Below are 8,608 nucleotides of genomic sequence, written 5' to 3' on the forward strand. Positions count from 1 at the left end.
CATGAAATGTAACTTAAGTTGGCATCAAATATAATTTATATTTAGCTAATCGGCCAAATAATAATACTATAACGATAATAATACTGTATCGTATAGTAATGAACGGTAAAGAAAATGGCATTTAACTGACGAGGTATTTTGCCGTGAGAGATTTTAGTTTGCTTTAGCCTGTAGAAACTCAGTAACCTACGGCGGCCTACACTCTTGATTTGTTTTTAGATCCGGACAACATGTTTCACCATATGCAGACTTATTTTTCCTGTTCCATGTTAAAATAAACCATTTTCAGTGGTACCGCTCGAGAAAGAGTAATTCTTTTGGTCATGGAAAATTAGGTAAAGGGTCCATGAAGAAGTCAATTGAAATAAATTGGTGAAAAAAGTGGTAATAAAAAGAAGTGTAAAGAACCCTGAGATAAGTATTGCATTGAGGTTTATAGATGAAGGGTTTTTGTTCGTAGATCCTGGCTTGTGGCTACATCAACTCTCTGATTAACGGACGCGCTGCTGGTCGATAACAGTTGTTCAGTCTGGCTGCCACCATCAAGGAATACGAAATCAACATCGACGACGCAAAGAGTGAGTGGACACAACAACTTGATTTTACATCGCCAAAACACTGTACAGACGGTGATAATATTCCCTTCATAGGTGGTAACTGCTAGTCAACACAGATTGTGTTTTCCCAAAACCTCAAATTTAAACCACACCTTGTTTCTCTCTCATCAGTCTTATACTTTCAGGTCATATGTACTCAGTAAAACAGATTCCAATCAACTATCAAGAAAATAAGGGATAAATACATCAGGGGTGATAACAAAACTCAAATACACAGTGGAAGACAAAATTAGAAATATACTAGTCGAGGGCCCGGACTGTCAATGTTTATTGCAATACTTATTGCATGAACTTATTGCACATTATTAACCTGGAACTAACGACTGATTGCCTATAAAACACCATTAAACATCGTACATAATCAGCTGCATTCATTTCATCTACAACATATCTGCAGTTTATATATACCACAGAAGATCATTACTTATATTTAATATTTTCACAGGACACAGCTTCACAAAAATATTTCCTCAAAGAAAAAAAAAACATGCCCTGTTTCGTGAGAAACAGTGCGAGGACATCCATATGACAGTGTGCATGCTCTGTGATGCTAGTTCAGATACTTGGGCATCTCATCTCGGGTGCAAGTTCATCAATGTTTGGGGTCAGGCTTCTGGCTGAGGAACCTACAGGATTGAGTGAAGGTGTGCGTGCATATACGGCGGGCCAGACCTCTAATAATAATTAGAAATTATTCCTGCGGACGAATTAAATCACCAAGGGCCTGATTTGACCCCCGGGCCTTGAGTTTGACACATGCTGGTCTAACATCACACCCTTGAGAATTAAAATCATATTATAGATTGAAAGGGCTGTAAAGAAACATTTTATGTTTAGAAAAATGTATAAAGAAAGCATAATTAGACGGTATGAAGTTGACTTTGATTGTGTTTCAGTATTTGTAAAGCCAACTGTGAGCTGAAAGAATATTGCTTTTATTTTACTTTTTTATGGTTATTTCTTTTTTTTTCTTGTTTCTTTTTTTTAAGAAGGGCAGGTAATAAGAACATTTTCTTCTCCTTCTCCTTTCCACCATGCGCTATTAAAAAATACACAGTAGTAAAGTGTACATGTTTTGCCTTTACAAATAACTGCCATGTGGGTGGAATAAACTAATAAAGACACCATTTTCACCATGTTAATCAAATCAGAGTCTGAATTGTGAGCTGCCCAGCAACGAGGCGGGGATCATCTGGGACAGCATCTGCTTCGCTCCTGGCTGCTGCAGAGACGAGTCTTTCCATGAGCTACTACTTCCTGCATCGGGTGGCCGACTCAGGGCGTCGCAGATTCCTCGCCGTGCAGGCTACACAGATCAGCTGACCATCCCGCATGCAAAGAAACGCTCTGATTGCAAAGTTTTTAATCATGAAGACACAAGCACTTGAAAGGTCACCTATTATGCAAAATCCATTTTTGTCATGTCTCTTCTACATCACCATGTGGTCCCCTCTGTGTAAAGAGACTCTGAAAGTTTAGGAAAGAAAGATTCCCTCTCTTTTTGTCCTGATCTATTATATAAAAACCTGTCTGAAAACGAGCTGATCAGAATTTTGGCCACTTTATGATGTTCATAACGAATTTCTTGGCTTGCTTAACCATTAGCCAATCAGCCAACCAAGGTAACCCCCCCCCCACCTTAATCACCTGAATCTCCTCTAGAGAACCATTGAAGTTATTTTTAACCAAATATCTCTCAGAGGGGCGGTGGGGAGGGGCTCCTTATTTTCATCTAAGTAACAGACAGAGAATCAGCACTTTGGAAAAGGGCTGAAACAGAGGGATTATGGGTAATGGCCGCATGATCTGTTTCGCTGTTTGGAGAACACAAAAACTTCAGAGAATGTTTGTATAATATCTGAGACCTGTAATCATATTGATGAAAAACAGTATGATAGGGGACCTTTAAGGCTTAGAGTGGACCACGAGTTTTTTGACTGAGAAGAAAAGTGTGGTGTGTGGTTGTATCAAGTAAAAAGGACAAATTTAAGTTTCATGTCAGTATGTCAGAAGCTTATACTAGCCTTTTTTGTTTGCACAATAGAAACTAATGAGGGCCATGCAGGAGAAAGAAAGGTGCCGTTCTTCTAATTAAATGTAACTTGGCTCCTTGTATGACTGTCTTCCCCAGTACAGGCTTCTTCTTCTTTTTTTATTGGTTAGTAAATACTAAAGAAGTGATCAAACGTAGACAGTGGATGTTTTGAACGTTTGTGTGTTTGAACAGAGGGGCGGAGCTCTTCCAAGCTACGATCGTGAAGGCGTGAGAGCCCGACTGAGAAGAGGAGCGCAAATCCTGTGGAGCAAGCTGAAGACGACAGTGGAGACTCCAAATAAATTCACTTATTCCACATTCACCCTTATTTAATATTTTCTTAGGTTAGATGTGTATCTTGTCACACTTGATAAGATATTGCCCAAGACATTGATTCATCTTTACACCATTTACATTTACATAACTTCTTGAAATACCCTAATCCCACATTGTGTTAGTCTCTCTCTTTTGGTGCTTTTAAACTGATTTTTAACACAAATTACTCAACAATTAATTGTAGTTATAGTGTATTTTTAAGGAACTACTTTTAACAAAAATCCCAGCTTTGCTGCACAGGCCATTCTTAAAATTGATTAAATGCATCGTTTGTTTATGGGATTTGTTGAATATAAGAAAAACCAAGATATAGGTTACCACGATAACTAAGTGATAACAATCAGGCACGGTAAACATCTAGTTCCTGGACTTTGAACTATATTTGATGAGTCTCAATTTATCTCATAAGTAAGTAGACTTGATTTCAGAAGGCCATTTAAAATCAGTCTGTATTAAAAAGCACTCCTGGCTCCGCTCGTTACTGTTTCCAGAGCCATCGCTCAGTTTCATACAACGTATAGTCAATGTAATTCCACCACTTACACTTACCTCAGGATTTACTCATAAGCCTGATAACATCCACTCACCCGCTTCTAATAGCCACTCCACTGTTTATAACGTACACTCATTTCCCCATACACCGAAAGCCCAGAGATGTTTACGGTCAGTCTGTTAAGCTGTGGGTGAGTTCCTCTGTGTCGATACTTCGTGTCTCGTTCACGTGCCTCTCTGATCTAATCAGGATGGAGCGCATTAAGGTGAGGCAGCAAAAAGTTAAGAGGGGCAAGGAGAGGATTGCTGAGCATGGCGCAGGAGTCCCTGGAGAAGGACAGACCCTCGTGGGGGAGATGTGGGGAAATAATGGAGTGTAACAGAATTCCAGCCCGAGGAGGAGGAAGATGACGGTATGACGAAGGCTGCTGAGCGCCTCTGTGCAGGCAGTGTTAGCAGAATGTGTTGAGGCAGTGGTGGAAGAAGTTCCAGATACTTTACTTCAGGAAAAGTAGAAATACCGTGGTCTAGAAGTACTACAATGTAAATACAATTCATGAATTAATTTAAAAATGATATAATATCAAAAGTGAAATTGCACATCATACAAAGTGGCTTCTTTCACTGGTTTGTATTTAATATAATAATAATAATAATAATAATACTATATTATTGTGTTTTTATCACATACATTTTAATCATGTGCTTTGTTTGGATACCTTTAGATACTTACTACTACTGGGTAGTTTAGTCATTCAAAACAACATCATAATATATATTGTATACAGTTTATAGACAAGTTTATCATTTGTTTTGAGTGTAAACAACAACTAGTAACTATAAGTCAATTCAATTAAGTGGAATACAAAGCATGATTATTTTTTAATGACATTAAAGGTGGGTTAGGTCATTTTGGAGAAACCAGCTCGAGTGCGCTAGAATTTGAAAATACACAGCCGGAAAAAATCTGCCACTTCCTTACAGAGCCCCTCCTCCATCACACACGAACGCGCACGAGTGAGGGCACGAGATAAGTTTGTGCACAGATGGAAGGCTGACAGGCAGGTAGGCCATCCAGTTATTTTAGCCGGGCCGGCTAAAATGATTGGTCGTGCTTTTTGCAGCGCTACGGCTTCCACAGATGACATTTTTTAATGGATTTTTTGTCAAAGCACTTCAGATATTCATTGCTATCGGGATGTTAAGAGCATTCCATGGAATATAACAAAAAGTGTATCTCGAGCCGGTTTCTCAAACTTACCTACCATACTATAAATTAAATGTTAAAAGCCAATTTTAGATACTTAAGTATAAGTAGCAAAAAGCGTTATCAAGAATATGTCAAATATATGCATCCAATTAACGTGCTTTTATAATAAATATTTACTTGTCAGTGTCAAATGAATGTAGTGAAATTAAAAGTATACGAATGTTCATTACAACTATAGTTCAATAGAGTAAAGACTCATAAGATTTTTACACTCAATTACACTTAAAGGTGGGGTAGATAATTCACTTTAGAAACACTTTTTGTTATATTCCATGGAATGCTCTTAACATCCCGATAGCAATGAATATATTAAATGCTTTGACAAATACATACAAAAATGTCATCTGTGGAAGCCGTAGCGCTGTAAAAAGCTCGACCAATCATCTGAGCCGGCCCGGCTAAAATAACTGGATGGCCTACCTGCCTGTCAGCCTTCTCTGTGCACAAACTTATCTCGTGCCCTCATTGGTCATGTGCGCGTTCCTGTGCGTTGGAGGAGGGGCTCTGTAAGGAAGTCTGAAGGAAGGGGCAGATTTTTTTCGGCTGTGTATTTTCAAATTCTAGCGCACTTGAGCTGGCTTCTCCATTCTTACCTACCCTACCTTTAATAGTAATTATATGTGTTAAATACATTTTGTGAAGTAAAAAGTTGAATATTATTTCTGAAATGTAGTGAAATAGAAGTATAAACAAAATTGAAATACTCAAGTACTAGTATGTCAAAGATTGTCCCTATTGTACTTAATTTAAGTACATACTTAATTATATTCCACCACTGTGTTATTTCTTTTTTATTAGTCATCAAGACAGATCTCATTAATGCCTGAATTCATTCATATATGTTGTGTTTGCGTTAGTATTTGATCTTAAATAAGTACAGAGCAGCTTAATGCAGAACAAAGAAATGCCTTGAAGTTTGCACAAGAATGAATTTTTTTATGAAATGTTGTATTGATGTATTTGTGAAATTTTAGGAGCACAGCGAGCGAAAGCCAAGACCAAAAAAAAGCAGTGGTGGAGGCCGTGGGTTGACCATGCTTCCAGTAGGTTGACCCCCAACCCTCTTTTTTCTCTTCCTCCACTCTGATTGGCCCTTGTGTCCTTGACCAGAACGCTGAGGATTCCCATACTGCCCCGGGGCCCTGAAGGCACCATCAGACACGCAGACTTTAGTCCTTTTCTGTCTCTATTTATGGGCCCTTTTTAAATAGATCATATTATATTAGAATAGAGAGCATCACTGGGGATACGCATACATCCAATAATAATAATCTTTATTTGTATAGCACCTTTCATACAACAAGTGCAGTCCAAAGCGCTTCACAGAAAATGTATATCACACAGAATACAGTTACCACTGTAAACATTATAGACACATACAAAATATAGTTAGATTAAAGGTACAACGATGAATTAAAAGGAGGATAGTGCGACTTCAACACACAATACCTCATAGACATTATTTTTACTGTATAAAACAAATATTTAAAATTAAAAAACTAAAAATAGACAAACAGCTGATGCTTCATTTAAAGATTAATTTAAAAGCTTAAAAAAAAAAAAAAGGGGTATTAAACCGTGCCCTGTGGGACTCCGGTTTAAGTTAACATTGTCGTAGCGCTTCCCATAAGTCTATAATGCATTATTTACCTACTTATAAAACCTTATAATCTGCTAATAGCATTGTATAAGCACTCGTAAATCTTTACTATGCTTTATGCAACAATAATCATACCACGTTGTAAAGCATTTTTAATTACTTATAAGGGTACCATACTTGTTTATACTTTCTTTTTTTTATTTGGCAAGGCTCATAGTGTATTATAATTCCAATAGTTGTAATACATTTGAATCTTTAGCATGCAGTTAAATCATATAACTCATTATAAGTATGTTATAATGCATTATGTAAAAGGCCTACAAAACGGGTAACTATAGGTCTAATGTTAATAAGACTGATTAACTCAGAACCTTAAAAAAAAAAAAGTCATTAATTAATTAATTTAGATTAAAATAAGGCTTTATTTGTTATAAAAATTTCCTGAATCCACTTTTTGAAAGTCTTAAAAAAAAATCAAAGGTTGCATCGTTAAACATGAAACCATAACATCAAATGTTTTGGTCTTAGATTTCATCCCGTAGCTATAGGAACCCTTTCCTCACGTTGTTTTATTCTGGGAGGGAAATTGAATTACTACCGGTTACTTCCTGTACACTACATGTGAAGAGGCACTTTGGATTTGAGATCTTATGTAAAACCGAGTGTCAGTAGCAGGGTAGCCTTAAATAGACACGATGAAGAAAGAGAAAAAGACTAATGTCTGGAGGTCTGTGCTTGAGATTGTTTGAAACATCATCATCGCTCTCACCTACAAAGCCCACAGTAGGGAATCTCTCTGCTGTAAAACATTTTCACGCAAAGATATGAAGTCGACTCGCCTTTATTCATCAGTACTGGAATAAAGGATGAAGGGTTTGTTCATTCTTTGCCTGTAGACATGATCACCAAACAGGCGGAAATTAAACGGCAAAACTAGTGATTGAATATTAAAATCTTTTTGTGGTAAATTAAAAATGTTCCTGAATCAGAACAGAGGTCGCCTGCTTGGTTTGAACTCATGTCTGATTTCGTGCTCCACCCCCACATGACATTTTCAATTATTTCTCTATTTTTATCTCTTTGTCATTTGATGTTTCATCTCCCAGCTTCCTCCTTTTACCTCCCGCACCAACGCGGTTCTGCTCAAGGACACAAGTCAGCCTCGTCTATCCTATTGCTTCTAACACTGACCGGAGTCACTTGCTCTGTGGAGTAGCTTAAAGGCTTACATGTGGAATAAAAGAGTCTCTAACAGACACCCTTCATTGTGCTTTCTGCTCACAGTTATATCAGTCATATTAACATTGTCTGCATTTTCTGTTTCATCCTGTCATGTCTGTGATGTTTTTAAATGCGTGTCGATATCACTGCTTACTGTAGTTAATGTTTAATATAAATGAAATTGAATTAACGGTAAGTGGTTTATTAAGTTCTTCCTTTCAGTAAGGGAACTTTTTGTTGTGAAAAAATGATGAATGATTGTGTGTAACTGCATTTGCACTCTGCCTCTTCAGTGGTTAGAAGTGGAGACTATTACTTGTTTGAAACTGACAGTGAAGAGGAAGAAGAAGAGGAGGAGGAGAAAAAGGAGGACGATCAGCCAAAGAAGTCTGCGTTTCAGGTGACTTCTAGAAGTGGTTCATTTCTTACATCAGTGTCAGTTGATGAGGAGGCACTGGCTAGTATCAGAGCCAGATTTACATATGAAGCCCAAAGTGTTACAGCTTAAATACAGTTTCAATCTGAGGGGAAGCTGAGCTGGTCGCTGCCTCAAAATGTGGCTATTTGTACAAAAATGGCTTGTGTAGCACAGAATGGTGGAAAGATCTGACATCAAATATGGATTTCATTGTATTTTCTTTCTTTTTATTATAGCATAGTATGAAAGTCCTCCCCTTACCTCACGTCACTGATGTGAAACAAGATTTGTATTAATAATTATTCATCGATTGATTACATGTTTTTAATATTGATGAAGATGCTATGAGGTAAAGCATAACAAAGTCAAGTACTGTTGCATTTTGAAGTAAGGAAATCATTTCCTTTATTACATTCACTTTATAATATAACAAAAGCAATCAGAACCTTTACTTAAGTAACAGTAAGTATAACATACAAATATCATCATTTGAATTACTTGCAGTTATTGTTATATTGGCATGTTAAAGGGTTTCCAACATTACCAACTACTCTCGCTGTTGCAAGTGGAGGTACTTTTTTTAATATAGTTCTTTAATCTTAAAAGTATCTTGTACAAT

General features: G+C 37.2%; 2 long non-coding RNA genes across 2 annotated transcripts; both read left to right on the forward strand.

The window, feature by feature from the left end:
- Positions 1–466: 466 nt before the first annotated feature.
- LOC104944910 (uncharacterized) lies at positions 467–2,913 on the forward strand. Its single transcript, XR_798281.1, has 3 exons — positions 467–578; positions 1,769–1,922; positions 2,845–2,913. It is a non-coding gene; the product is annotated as an uncharacterized lncRNA (long non-coding RNA).
- Positions 2,914–3,865: 952 nt separating this feature from the next.
- LOC104944911 (uncharacterized) lies at positions 3,866–7,965 on the forward strand. The gene is made up of 3 exons (XR_798282.1): positions 3,866–3,893; positions 5,725–5,793; positions 7,865–7,965. It is a non-coding gene; the product is annotated as an uncharacterized lncRNA (long non-coding RNA).
- Positions 7,966–8,608: the final 643 nt, after the last annotated feature.

The sequence above is a fragment of the Notothenia coriiceps genome, unplaced genomic scaffold (assembly GCF_000735185.1).
Source record: "Notothenia coriiceps isolate Sejong01 unplaced genomic scaffold, NC01 NC01_scaffold00008959, whole genome shotgun sequence".
In the NCBI taxonomy this organism is placed as follows: Eukaryota; Metazoa; Chordata; class Actinopteri; order Perciformes; family Nototheniidae; genus Notothenia; species Notothenia coriiceps.